The 14,657-nt window shown below is 36.6% G+C and overlaps 1 protein-coding gene and 1 long non-coding RNA gene across 11 annotated transcripts in view; one reads left to right on the top strand and one right to left on the bottom strand.

The window, feature by feature from the left end:
- FYN (FYN proto-oncogene, Src family tyrosine kinase) overlaps positions 1-14,657 on the top strand; it is a 125,583-nt gene that overhangs the window by 82,122 nt on the left and 28,804 nt on the right. For 6 of the 9 annotated variants that reach the window (XM_039351216.1, XM_039351211.1, XM_039351214.1 and 3 more), the window contains one exon: positions 4,077-4,154. The gene's annotated coding sequence lies outside the window, so the exon portion shown is untranslated. Of the gene's footprint in view, positions 1-2,741; positions 2,874-4,076; positions 4,155-14,657 lie in introns of those variants that run through there. The other 3 variants (XM_039351217.1, XM_039351213.1, XM_039351218.1) reach the window with 2 other exon arrangements.
- LOC120311567 overlaps positions 8,425-14,657 on the bottom strand; it is a 55,019-nt gene continuing 48,786 nt past the window's right edge. For both annotated transcript variants that reach the window (XR_005557657.1, XR_005557658.1), the window contains one exon: positions 8,425-9,274. This is a non-coding gene — a long non-coding RNA (uncharacterized LOC120311567). The remainder of the gene's footprint in view (positions 9,275-14,657) is intronic.

Genomic DNA, 14,657 nt, shown 5'->3' with positions numbered 1-14,657 from the left:
GCAGCTGGTAGTATAGAAACAAATTGTTTTATTAATATCAATGCTTTAAACAATACAGTACTGTTATCCATAGAATATAGTCAGTCAGCATTATAGTCAGATACGTTTTTAGGGCAGACTAATGTTTTATAAATATAACGTAAATGGTGATCAGCAGATTCCTCTCTTACACTGCAGAAGAACTATTTCTGGGGAATTTTTAAACAATATCTTAATTCATTAAACTGGTCATCAATAAATTAACCATTAAACAAAAAGCAATAATACATTTCCTGATTATAGGAACATTATTTAAATGTTAAGAAGCATGAACAGATTTCTTGTTATCTCATGCACACCCCCTGGAAATTGCATTTCTTTCTGTCACCACCAGAATTTTAATCTCATTATTGAGCAAGTCACTTTATCTGCAGGATTTCTGTGCTAAATCAACTCAACAGTATTGTTAGCAGTGAAATTTGCCCCTAGGATGACCATTACCAATTTCAGGGTTTCAGAGAAAGCTATGGCTGCCAGTCAATTCAATTAACCGCACACTAAAATAAATACATTTGCATGTTCATTTGCATATGAATAAAACAAAGTCTCTGAAAAGTTAGTGTGCAGCATCTCTTGCAGGATATGTCCCTGCTAAGATCATGCTTTCTACATGTAGCAAGATGGACAACATTTTCATTACTAGGAGCTGTTTGTTTTTTTTGTTTTTAAAGTGGGATTTTGTGGCTGGCAGTATCCTGTTCCTAGGCTGAGTAGAGCCAGGTTTCAGCCTTTGTTTGTGGTTTGATTATCCCCAAATAAGAAAATAATCAGTGGTTGGAGAACAGCTTCAAGAATTTTTAAGAGATAACTTGGAAATCTTCAAAACATCAGAGTACATCTGGAGTGCTCTGAAGGGACAAGCTGGCAACAACAGCTAGAAATTACAGATATCTGCATAAAAAAGAAATAAGTGTTGGTAGATGGAGGTTAACTCTTAAGGAGCTCTTTGGAGCTCAGTATTATGTTAGTCATTCCTTTAAATTAAATTACTTTTTTATTACTTAAATGCTCATTTCTTTACATTTCTATGCTTTTTTTTTTTTTTTTTTGGTTAAACAGTGGCCTTGAAGGATCTAAGTTCAGTTTACAGTATTATGTATCCCCTTATTTGAAGTGACCCTTTGACATTTATTTGGCCTATATTATGGCAGCCTCTTCACTTTTGCCAGGCTAATGCTTAAACTCTTTTTGCACTATTTAATGTTTTGCTTCCTATCCAATTGTTTTCCTGCATTCTTTCACTGAGTTCCATTTTTCAATATAGGTTATTATATTTGTTCTTCGCAGTATAGTGGCAAGAATGGAACCCCTGTGAAAATAGAAGAATCTGGATGTTCGTTTGCTTTTTTGTAATCTACCTAGTTCTTGGTTAGCATTCACAACTTCTGGAGGCAGATTGTCCCACTGATTAATTGTTCTAACTGTCAGGAAGTTTCTCCTTAGTTCTGACAATTGAAACAATCAATCAGTGGAACAACCTGCCTTGAGAATACTTTGACTTTTGATGGAATGTTTGACCTAGTTTTTGGTCATCTTGATGTTCTCCATCCCTTGCCAGGAAAAAATTTGGGTGAATTTGGAAAACAAATTAAATTGTTTTTGTGCTATTTTCTTTTCTCTTAATAAAAGAATTCCCCCCTTGTGGAGGCTGCCTTACTATAGTCTTCCACAGTACTATTGTTATCTAACTGTTTTGGGGGAAGAATATTAGTGACAAAAATTTCCAGTCCATTCAGCCATTATGGTACATTGTCTACAAACAGTAGAGGTATCAGAAGAAGATGGTTGCTTTAGGGAAAAATATATCTCCAATAGTGCACACTAAGATTCATTTTGATTTTTTTTAGAGCATTAGAAAATATGAAATATAAAAATCAGGAAAATGCTTTTTAAAAAACATTTTACTGTCCTTTCCCAAGAGCATGAAAAGTAGTAGAAATGATTATCTTTTGAAATATTAGTTGAAAGTCCAAATTTAATACATCAAAATGGGCAGAAATTCTGAGACAACGTACAGTATTACAGTAGTATACATTTCAACAGTGAACAGTGAAGTTATCGATATTTCTGCTTCAAATCAAAGCAGTGTTCTTATTTAAGTGAATTTGCTACTGAATTCACAACAGTTAATATTCCTCTATCATAAAATTGGTATTTCATTCAAATTCAAATGTATTTAAATAAAAATTTAAGGGGAAAAAATAAAATATAATTAGGAGATTCCTCAGTTTATAAATTTGTACCTCACTTAAGCAAAAATAAAAACAGTCCATGGTTTGGTGCAGTTTTGTTGAGCAATTATTCTTGTCTATGCTATTCCACCAATTTAAACCTGTTTTTCCCCTTGTCTGAAACTGGAACAAAACAAATGAAAAAGAATTCCTAATGAAAAAAAGGGCGGGGGAGTGGAAGAGTCCTTACCACTCATGGAAATATTTGGCAATGAAACTACTGCAACAAATAAAAAAAAACAGCCATGTGGCCTTTTGTTAAAGACCATGGAGGTAGGCCGAATGGAGAGGTTTTTTTTAATCACGCCTGCTCAAACAACCACTTTGTGCTAATGTGTTTTCTTGTGGATTTGCCAGGTGACCTCTGATTCACAGGCACCCAGCCAATTCCACCACAGTAACTGTTCCTTAAACAAGCATAGCAAGTGAAGTCAGTTTTTGCTACTGCTTTCCAGATGAAACACTGATTTTCATGGGTGGAAGGGTTCAGCTGGTGGTGAATATATCCTAAATTTAAATAAACGAAGTACCTCAGTGCAAGACTAAAAGATTGCTCACAGAACACCAGAACTAAAAAGATAGCCTTTGATGAGGTTTTGCAAGGTACTTTTTGTCTCTCTGTGTGTGTCACTCTTTATACTATGGAGTAGTAATTAGCTTTTAATACATGTATAATGTAGGATAGTTTTGTAAGTAAGGATTTTAGGGTCTGAAGTTAATCCAGTTCACAATATACAATTAGTCCTGAGATTTATATGCAAAGGAGTAATCATCTAGGCTTGTTCCTGGTTTTTCTCCCAGAGAAAGGGAACGCAGCCAGAGCTGTTCAGACAACATTGTATTCATTGTCAGTAAATATAGAACCCATTCTAGGACTGAACTAATGCAATGAAGTGATAGGGGTGACAGAACTGTAGCTTTACACAAAAGAGAGGCTAGTAAGAAGTGAAACAAGTAAGATGCATACTTCACGTAGTGCCATGTTTTTGTGGCTTTTTTTTCATTGAATAATCAGGAAATTAATTGTCCTACCAGCAATAATTTGTCATCATTTGTATTTTTAAAATAGATTGGGTTGATAAAAGTAGTCATAGAAGCTAAGCTCAATATTACAATGGCAATGTCCTAATACAATAACTCACCATTCAATGTTTTGCATTCATCTCTATTGTTCATTTGTTCTAAATAAGACAGACCACAAAATGGTCAAATGCTTTGTCTACCATCTAGTGCAGAAGTCTTCAAACTTGGCTCTTTTATGACTTGTGGACTTCAATTCCCAGAATTCCTCAGCCAGGGTGCCTGGCTGAGGAATTCTGGGAGTTGAAGTCTACAAGTTTGAAGACCCCTGATCTAGTGCCTCTGAGCTTAGCTTAGCTTCTGAGCTATTAGGAACACACTATCCATGAAGGCAAGTCACCTAACAATAACCTCTAGTGAAATATGGCTGCCCTGACCAAAGAACTGGTGTGAAAAGCTTATTTGTTTCCAGTTAAGCCATGCTCTAAATCACACATAGTTCAATATTTAGAGTGTCTTGGATTTCTGGTCTTGCTTTTAGTTCCGAGTCCTAATTTATTCTTGGGTAGTGCCTCCTGGCTTGCCACTGACTGGCACTGTGAAACCAGTGGTAGGATGTGGCCTAAGTATTTATTCCCATCTCAACTAAGCTTCTGGGTGAAGAAAAACCGGAGAATTATCTTTCAGATTCAGGTATCATTGTATTTAATATATGATAAAACTTTAATACTAAGTAATGGTTGCTGCATAGTCATTTGTCTTTCATTTTTATTTTTTATTTTAAAGGCAGAAAGGGAACCGAAGGTGGTTGGAAGAGCAACGTAAAAACAAAGGAGCAGTGGGTGGAAGCAGAACTCATTCAAGGTGAGCTGAACAAAATTAGCTACATTCTATTAATACCTTCAAGACTTTTCTTTGGACTAAGAAGCCAAACAGGTACAAATTATTATAATGAACACAAGAAATTATCTTAGAAATAAGAAGAGGATGCTGCTCTGGACTCAGCATGCAGAACAATCCTAAACATTTTTTTTAAAATAATTGAGAGGGTTTCTGATGAAGCTTGTTTCCTTAGCATATTACAGCAATTACTTTTTCAGGTAATAGAAATATTACAGTATGCTCTAACATTTCACTGATTTATGTAACAGAGTGCACAAGGTTTTTTTATTTTTATTTGTGTCGTAAAATGGATATGCTGGATCAGAATGCACAGCATTGCCCAAAGCGACACATATTTCCCCAAATTACTATTACAACCTCCAGAGTCCCCACAGAAATATCATTTTTAATATGTCAAAAAAGATAAATACAAGGGAGTTATCATCTTACATTTTATTTAATGCATTAAAAGGTAATTAAATCTAAGTTTAAATTGAATTTAGCTTTTGTTCTTCCCCTTAACCTGCTTTTTAAAATATAGCTGCTGCACGTAATTTACAGGTTCAGTAGGGTACTCACATCAAATCTATCAAGTTTATGATTCTATTCTAATACTATTAGTTTCAGTTACCACTATTCTATTCATACATCCCAAAGTTACCTCGAAAAACAGCATCCAGTATATGATTTGTATGTTCATTCCTTCTTAGTGAATTTCAACATTTGCAGATAAGCAGTCTAGAAAGCAACAATCTAGATTGCATTAATTAATATTTGTATGGATAGATTTTCAATCTATATTAAGTTTCTATATGCAGTATAAAATCTTTGTTATCATTCATTTACAGTCTGCACTGTTTATAAGCTTATATAAAAATTCACATTTATTTTAGTATGAATTTCGCCAAATATATGTATTTTAGTGTAAATAATACACTTTGATACACAACTTTTGATCTGAGAAATAATTCAGAATATATGTTTTCATACCATATGGAGATTTTTTCTTATTTGGACAACTGTTTGCTTTTATCACACACTATTTTCCTTTTAAAGAAAAGAATTATGGTTTAAAGCAGTGGTTCTCAACCTGTGGGTCGGGACCCCATTGGGGTCGAATGACCATTTCACGGGGGTCGCCAAACAATGCAGTCAGCCATTTTTTTCCCCTTTTCCTTAGCTGTGCTACTCCCTTTTATTCTATTGGCTTTTGAAAGCCAATAGAATAGACTCTCTTGAATATAGTCTAATTCTATTTGCTTTCAAAAGCCAATAGGAATTGTCCAGGCTGTCTCTGCCCTGCTGAGCCCGCCAAAAGTCCCATTCTGCAAACGGTGCTGCACCAGTTGAGTAGTCCTCGACTTACGACCGGTTGAGTAGTCCTCGACTTACGACCAGTTGGGGGTTGCAGCATTAAAAAGGTTGAGAACCACTGGTTTAAAGAAACTATAATTCTCACGTTTCTAAGCGTGCCTCTCTTTGTCAAGCCATGCTTGTTTGTCGTTCCAACATATGCTCTATATTTGAGCAAATTATTCTTTTCCTATCTCCTTAAGAATTATAAATTCCATGCAGCAAATATAATGTAGCATGAAATTAGTAATAATTATGAGATCAAAATATATTTATGAATTTCTTTTCTTTTTCTGTTTTAATTCCCTGTTGGAAAAAAAGGAAGTAGTATCAAAATGGAATGGAATGTGCACTTATACATGTCTAGACTTGCCAGATATTGACAATTTTGGATGCTTCCTCCCACTGGACCTACATAAAAGACTTCTTTTTAAAGTGTGATACCCCTAAGAATAGAAAGCAGAACAAGCCTGACTTTCACTTCCAGAATCATAAGATTGGAATGCCTTTCTGCATTCTCAGAAATGCGGATGGAAAAAGTAATATGAATATATATTGAGAACAGAGTCAGTTGCAAGGCATAGCAAGACCAGCGATTAAATAACCTCAAACCAGTGAAGCAAAAACAAAAAATAACACTTCCTATTCCAGTATTGCCATTGCTTTCATTTTTCCAGAGATGGTGAGAGTCTTGTCCAAGTGCCTACAAAATCTTTACTGATAGCATTAAAAGTAATTTAAATTCTAAATTTTCAGTCATCCAAAGAACTGTTAGATCTAGCAGCTAATAAACAGCATATATTTTGTAGATTCAACAGCTCAGACAAATGCAAATATGATTGAGCATATATGAATAAGGTATCTTTATTTTTCTTTTAGATGGCTACTTGATTTTTCAGAATTACATGTGGCTCTAGTTTGCTTTTTGCTTCTTTTGTGCCTGTCATAGTAACATTATATAACATCACTTTGAAAAGTGGCTTTGGAGCCAAGATCTACATTTGGCCTTTGAATGGCATGTTGCAGGTATTCTCCCCAAAGTGGGTGAACTACATTTCATTTTAATTTAAAGTTCAGTTAAAATGCATTTCATTTTTTTGTATATACTAATAAAATTACTGTCCATGTTATTAATGGGGAGTCAACTAAATAATTATAATTTGATGGTAACTTTTGAGGCATGGAAAACACATATCTATCTGGAGTATAGAGACATTACTGATCACCCTTGCTTCCCTCTTCCCCCAGGAAGGTTTATCAAAACACTGCTGTGTCATATCAATGTGTTTTTTAAGATATACAAATAGTCCTTGACTTACGACCATTTGTTTAGTGACTGTCCAAAATTACAATGTTGGGATCCTTGGTTCTCTCTGATGTTGGTTGTTTTCTTGCAGATGTTTCAATACCCGAACTAGGTAACTTCATCAACGCTAGTCATCAGTGATGCTGAAAAAAATGACTTACAACCAGTCCTTGCACTTAACAACCATCACAGCATTACTACAGTCACATGATCAGAATTTGGACACTTGGCAATCAACATGTGTTTATGACAGTTGCAGCATCCCAGAGTTACCTAATCACCATTTGTGATCTTCCCACCAGGGTTCTGACAAGCAGAGTCAGTGGGGGAAGCCAGATTCCTTTAAAAACCATGTGATTCACTTAACCATGATGATTCATTTAACAGCTGAAGCAAAAAAAAATCATAAAATTGGTAGTGTGATTCACTTAACAACCACCTTGCTTGCTTTGGGCTCCAACTGTGGTTGCAAATTGAGGACTAATATTGTAAGGAGGAAGAAAATTATTGAAAGCTTTCTTGTTACATGTGACACAAAGAAACACATCCCCATTGCTATTTCCATTGAACTACTTATTCCTTTGGATGCCATTTGAAAAATGCCAGTAGTGGGTGGAATAAGGAATTTTTACTCAGCTGTAGATTTGAATCTATTTATTCTTGCTAATGGCCATCAAGAAAAGTGAGAGGATTGCAAATCTCATATGTGGAGCCTTTTTACTCAGGCTTTCAACTAGGAAATAGGATTGACAATGTTCAGTCACCTGGTGAATGATTCAAACTGGAAATTGGGCAACATTTTGTTGTCCTACTGATTCTTGTAAACATGTTTGCAGCTTTCAGTGCTGTCTATTTATGAGGTAACATGAGCAGAACAATAAATATCTCTTCAGAAAATCAATCCCATATTCAATCTAGCAGACTTTTGTCATTTTGATAACACCTGGATAAATTGCTTTATTGCAGAAAAAAATTAGTTATACTCACGCAGGCAGTCTGCATATTGCAGAACGTAGCATGATATGCATGAATTATGAATGAATGACAGAGCCAGAGATTAAATCCTAAACATTTTCCTCTCATCTTGTTGCATCAATTGTCTCTTACTCATTTTTTCCCTAGGCTTGAGTTTACTAGGCAGCTGGCCTGAACAGGGTTGGTTTCTTCGTCAACACTATCAACTCTTATACTGTCTTCCTCCCTATTTTTTTCCTTCCTATTTAAAGGTCCAGATGGATCTTCCCCTCCCTCAGTCTGTGAGAGACTGAAGGGTACTCTCTGTCAGTTTCCATATCTTTGCCAACTGGAGCTGACAGTCTCCTTCCCCTTCAAATGTCTGTACTCCTTCATTCTGCCTAAGGATCTTAATAATACATATACATTCTATTTGTTACCTTCTGGGAGGAGGCTTCGTGGTATCCGAAGCAGAACATCCAGATTCAGCCAGAGTTTCATTCCATACAGCATTAACCTTGCGAAAAGCTTCCTCCTTCCATTATATATTCAAGATGGACAATATTTAATATTTATTTTCTACGTATATGTAGGGATGTGGGTCTATACATATGTTGTTCATGGTATGTTTAGGTGGGTGTCATGTATGTGTTTCACTTTGAGAGCAGGCAACTAAATTTCATTTTTGATGTGTGCCATTGTGCCCACAGAATAAAAATGACAATAAAGGTTATCTTATCTATCTTACCTTAAAATAAGAGATAATTTCCTATTTTCTCCCAATCTCCACTTCCAGTTGATTCCTCAAAGCAGAGCTTAATTTCCATCTTATCTATTTTCTTCATCAGGAGCACCGCCCATTTCAAAACTCTTCCTTTTGAATGGGATAATCTTCATCTCTTATTAGTTGTACAGATGTCTCTTTTCTATCCCCCAAACAATTTACTTCTCTCTTAGAGTCAGAACTGCAGATTATTGCCAAAGGTAGAATGGGTCACCAGTTAGGTTATTTTGGTTGTGCAGGTATGTCAGAGAAAGTACAGAGCATGAATGTTGTCAGCAACATCCCATGACATTTCTATATCTGGGTAACTCTGCCAATGAATCATGGTCTGGTCTTTCTGCAGTGAAACTCTAAAATACATTCCATGCCAATTCTTCTTCCCTCACCCCATAACACAAATTGGTTCAAAGATGCACAAGGGAGAAGAGAATCTGTGTGTAACTTTTAATGTGGCTGGAAACTGCAGAGTAATGTCTATAGTATTGATCTATGCAAGTATGACAAATGGCTCAACCAGCTTACATCTAGTTTCTTAGTCTGTTGGTTGACAGGGAGAAATCTGATACAAAGCCAGATGTGATCTTCAGCGACAATGGAGGAGGAGGAGAGGGAAATGGTTCCTGCTGCTGATTGTCAATAGAATGTTTACACAAGACCTGATGTGATCCAGTTGATCCATGAAAAGGTGCCAAGAGCTCAGCATTCCTGGAAAAGGGGAGAAGGCAAAATTTGAGGGACTGAGAAGCATATGGCAATAGATGTAGGTAGTAACCATAGGTGGCCTGAAATGGCAACATCTGAGTAGAGGCATTATTGGAGTTATTATAAGCAAAGTAATAGATAAAAGATCAAGCCAGTTTACATAGAGTTGGAGACTTGTTCTTAGTGACATTTATCCACCATAAATAGCACATCAGCCCTTAAGTGGTAGGTCAATTATAAAGTGCAACGGTCCACTTGGTTTCCTAACAGGAAGCTTGATTTTTCAAAAAGAATCACAGGCCTTGATATCCCTAGTACAAGGCCACCAAAGGTCTCAGAGAAGAAAGGGTGGATAGTTTTAAATATTCTGAACTGTCCAGCTAATCATCATGGCAGAGCTACAAGGCAATGAAAGAAGAACCCGTAGCCGGTTGTCATATAGTTCTCCCCATTCCCCAGAAAAGTGGTTCATGTTTTACATTAGTGGTCCTGTTTTATGGTTTGCCAGCTTTGACTCTTTAATTGTCTTGGTGCTACTACATACTGGGAAGAGGCTAGCTAGACAGTCACTTGTCTGAGATGGTATAGGTTCTCCTGCTGGAGCAGGGGGCTGGACTAGAAGACTTTCAAGGTCTCTATTCCTATTCTGTTCTAATTCTATTCTATTCTATTCTATTCTATTCTATTCTATTCTATTCTATTCTATTCCAGTCTTAGGGACTTAGTTGTTGCAGTCTTTCCAGAGATACAAATTTATCTCTGGATATTAAGACAATTCTGGATCCTATTATTTGATTTGAAGCTAGCAACAGCAGTCCCATTATGAAACTATCTTCCAAAATATGCAAGTGACATTTTTGAGCACCTGTTTTTAGAGGTGTAACGTATGCAGATAATTATAGTTTACATTGCTTCCAAATTAGGGGAATGCCTTTTTATGCTAAGATTAGTTCCCAGTTATTTAGTACAGCAGAATTTGATTAAATTTTAATTTCTCTTTTAATATTGTGTTTATATATGTATATTTTTTTTAATTTGCTACCAATTCATGAATATCTGATAGAACGTATTACTACATTTTGTTGCATATGCAGTTATTTTGATGGAGTTTTCATTGTTTGATATTTCATTTTTATTTTATTATTATAAGTCATGCAAAGTCATCTGAGTTGAATGATTTATAATTGTTTCTAAATAAACATTATTTCCAAATAAGAATTCCAAGATAATTTGGCAATGGTACTTTTATTCTAACTTTGTAGTTTTGATATATATGTAATTTGGGTTGTGCAAGTTTATCTTGTCCTACATAGCTGGCACTGCATGCAAACCTGCAAGAGCACAACATCTTAGCAGAAGATTCATTCATGCACATTCCTTGCCCTGCCACTGTGATAGGCTTTTTACTCTTTGTTGCAGGCAAGTTCTTCCAACAATGCCTCCATCTCACTGTCAGCCTGTTGCTAAGCCAGGCTAAAGTTGGATTGAGGTTAGCTGGCAGGAAATGCTGGTGTTTTCCACTGAAAATGGAACATTCTATGTTGCAGAAAGGAAAAATGGAAGGTGATGACCTGCAAGGCTCCAGTTGATCTGTTGCCAGTTCCCCTTCTCCCCTTTGGCTTCAGGGCTCTGTGTCTCCATGACCATCTGTGCTTTAGCTGCTGGAAAGAATAGATCTTCATGTGGTAGCCAATTTTTTTTCGGTAAGGGGAATATCAAAGTCTTCCACAAGGTCAATAATAACCTTTGTGTACAAAAAAATAAAGAGATCAGCTACCCTAATTGCAACTATGCATTAGCAGGACTCCCAATAGCAGTTCCTCTTTTCTCCTCATTCAAGTGCATCACTTCCCCTACTGTCCTCAAAGTCAATCCACTTCCTCCCAGGCAATGTAAATTTGGTGAGGCTGATCCCTTCCACTTCTCAGGAAGGGGGCATTCACCTTAGCTGCTACCAATCTTCCTACAGAAAAGAAGAAGTAGTTGGATTGACTCTTTTGAGATGATAGTAGTGCTAGGACTTGTACCCTGCATATGAATGAATTGGCTCTGAGACTGCGAGGCAGACCTACTGTGCTATACCAACAGCCTTCGTGCCACAGCTCTTGATAGGAAATCTCTGCCACTCTAATCTCAGACACCTGGCTATAGGAATGCATGGGGACAGTGCTTTTTCAGAAAACATACTTATCTCTCATCACAACAATGGGAGGACAGCAGACTGCTGGGTTGGGTAAGCCCAGAATGGGCTGTGTTGTTGGGCTCTATTTTTTGACTAGGCTGTTATTCCAAGCTTCAAGTGGGTAGAATTATTTGAGCATAATTTTTTTGTGGAGGGATTGGTATCCCATTTGAACTGCCCATAACTATAGCTTGTTTCTTGAATCAGAGCAAAAAAAGCACCTGCTTCAATTGAACACTACTTGTTTGGCTTGTCTTTTCCTTGCCGTGAAGAATTGATGAGCAGCGAGTGGGAAGAAACCGAGAGCAAGAGTTTATACAAACATTTATCTGGGTTTCAATTATGTAGAAACTTATTTAACTCCAAACTTCTGGATTTCCAAAGAAGACACAATATGTTTTGTGCAGCTTTTTCTTCTAATTCTTGACTATAACATTAGAGTGTTCATGATCAAACATACGAACAGCTGAAGTTTCTGAAACATGATGACAATTTGCTTTTTGCAACATTGGCAAATAGAGCATTTGAAATCTGGATGTCGTTGTAAGAGGTGGAATGTTGCTGATACCTAATTTTTGTCCATCTGCTCCTTTGTATATTATTGCATCATTCCAATCAATATATCCATATATTCTTGCATAAGGAGGCAATCTGTCACTTGCAGGGTAGTTCTATACAGTGTAGAACAGAACTTATTGCCTTACGTAATACACGTAGGATTTAACACACACACACACACACACACACAAACACACACACACTTCTACTGAATGCTCATTAGGAGTTATTTCTATTAAAGTATATTGTAAGACTGCAATTGTATGCTGCAGCTGCAGTCATATTGGCACGTGGTTACAAAATTACTGCTTGATTTCATAAAGCAAACAGGCCCTGGAATTTATGAGGAAATACATACAATACTGTATTTCAGTATATCACTCAGTTTCATAATTTCTGTGCGCTTTAATTAGCACCTTCCTTGTTTTGCTTTGGAGAAGTAGCTAACAAATTGAACTTCTTTATACACTTACTTTGAAAAACCAATGTCATTTGCTAAAACAATCATATGACCCAGTCATGCCCAAATAATTAAGGGATGTGATATTTTAGAACTACTGTACTATACATCAAAATCTTATTCACCAGTTGTAGGCTGTAATGATTTTCAGATGTTATGAAATGATATCACCATCATCTGCTAAGCCATATGTTACTAGCTTGCTAAAAGCTTGAAATGCCTGCCATTTACTGATGTTTCTGATATGAAAACTATAGGAGTTAAGTTTTTCGTCCTCTGCCTGTTTAGAGCTCTGTGCTACTGCTGAATAGAGGATGCATTTAAAATGACCTACACGAGCCTTGGAGTCATTTGGGATCCCATCCAGTAATACTTTGTTACTTCCTCCAAATTCTTAACTAAGCTTTCAATGATATCATGTATGGAGTTTTCAAGAAAAAAACGGATCACTTTTCTAAGTCTTGGTTTGAAAAACAAAACATGTAGGTTACACCCTTCGTCACAAATTATGTAATCCTCCAATCACGCTTTTAAAAATGCATTGCCTAGATATTGGAGCCAAGTTGAAAAAAACAGAAAAGGTGGGGGGGATTCCTCCATCAAACCTTTCCATGTACTCCTCCCTATCTCTGTCACAGAAAATACATGTCAGCAAAAAAGAGAGATTTGGTTGCAGTCCATTAATTAAGTACCTGTTTTGTACAGATAGGCTTTTATCTATTTGAAATATTACTACTACTATTACTATCATCACCATCCTCTCCATCATCATCTTTTATGGCTTGGAAGTTTTAGGTATATTCATTATTGGCATAACTTTTCTAAGGTCATAAATTTTTGAAGAATTACTTTTTTCTTTGCTTTCTCCCCTTCCCCGCCTTTTGATAACTGGGAAATTAATTCATTTTTTGTTGGCTCAGCCGGTGAATAATACATCTCTGGTCATATTCTCATCTTTCCCTGCAATAAACCATGTCCTTCTAAACTTCATCTTACAGAAGCTTTTCAGAAACCTATAAAGTATTGCGTGCAGATAGTGTGAAACCCAAAGGAAAAATTCCACGGATTATATCCCCAAATGGCTAAATGTAGGTACTTTGTCAGAATTTTGTGGAAAGGTGACTCATCACGCCAGATTGTGTCCAACTCAGGGGAGCATAAAAGACCTGTAATCTGAGATCGTGCTGCACTGTTTCCCCTCTTAATTTGTACAGTAACTAGGAGCCAGTGTGAGTGCATTTGTTTTGTTTTGTTTTGCTTTCTGAGCACAAAGTCACAAGGGAAGGGATTAAGGCTGCCACTGCCTCACTCATCAAGAGATAGGTACTAGGTAAAGTTTCTTTCCCAGCCAACAGCTCAGTCTCATCCAGCGCTCTTGGAAAAGGCCAAACTAGTTAGGAGTTCATGACCATCATGAGCAAACAGGAATGTGAAGAGGAAAGCTTGTGTGAGGAAGAAGAGCAGGGGAAGAAATTCTAACTACCCATCTTCAGAGTTCAGCCAAAGGGTCAAGAAGTCAGGGCTCCGCACTCTATAAAATTACTGTATGCCACATAGGCACTATCTTTTAGATTTAACAGTTCCTAAAGAAAAATAATACCATTGCCAACAACATGAACATAGAAAGTCTGCAGGTGTGAAAGTGTTTTCCAGTTTGTTGTACAGAATATGAAATCTATGATTCCCTGCCTTTTGGACATGTCAAATAGTAGTAGTAGTAGTAGTAGTAGTAGTAGTAGTAGTAGTAGTAGTAGTAAAGTTGGAAGGGACCTTGGAGGTCTAGTACAACCCCCAAATGGCTGTCCAGTCTCTTCTTAAAAACTACCAGCGTTGGAGCATTTACTGCTTCTGGAGGCAGGCTGTTCCACTGATTAATTGTTCTCACTGTCAGGAAGTTTCTCCTTAGTTCTAGGTTGCTTCTCTCCTTGATCAGTTTCCACCCGTTGCTATTAATAACATTAATATCCGAAGCCATAATTGATACTGATAGAATATCCACTTTTGCCCTCAAGGCAGCAAGAATGGAGTTGGCATAAACTGAGTTGGTATATTTAGCGCCACAAAAATGTGGTATCCTTCCATATTTACAATTTGAAGTTCAAACGCTAACTCTGTAGTCCAAGAATTTTTTTTTAGAATCTACCCCAAGAAAAGTTAGCCTGATTTTAGCAATTGGATGCCTAGGT

This window comes from Crotalus tigris, unplaced genomic scaffold (assembly GCF_016545835.1).
Source record: "Crotalus tigris isolate CLP2741 ecotype Arizona unplaced genomic scaffold, ASM1654583v1 scf7180000018371.15429387391:27106975, whole genome shotgun sequence".
Classification (NCBI taxonomy): Eukaryota; Metazoa; Chordata; class Lepidosauria; order Squamata; family Viperidae; genus Crotalus; species Crotalus tigris.
Note: the sequence above shows the minus strand (reverse complement) of the source record. Positions and strands in the feature narration are given on the sequence as shown.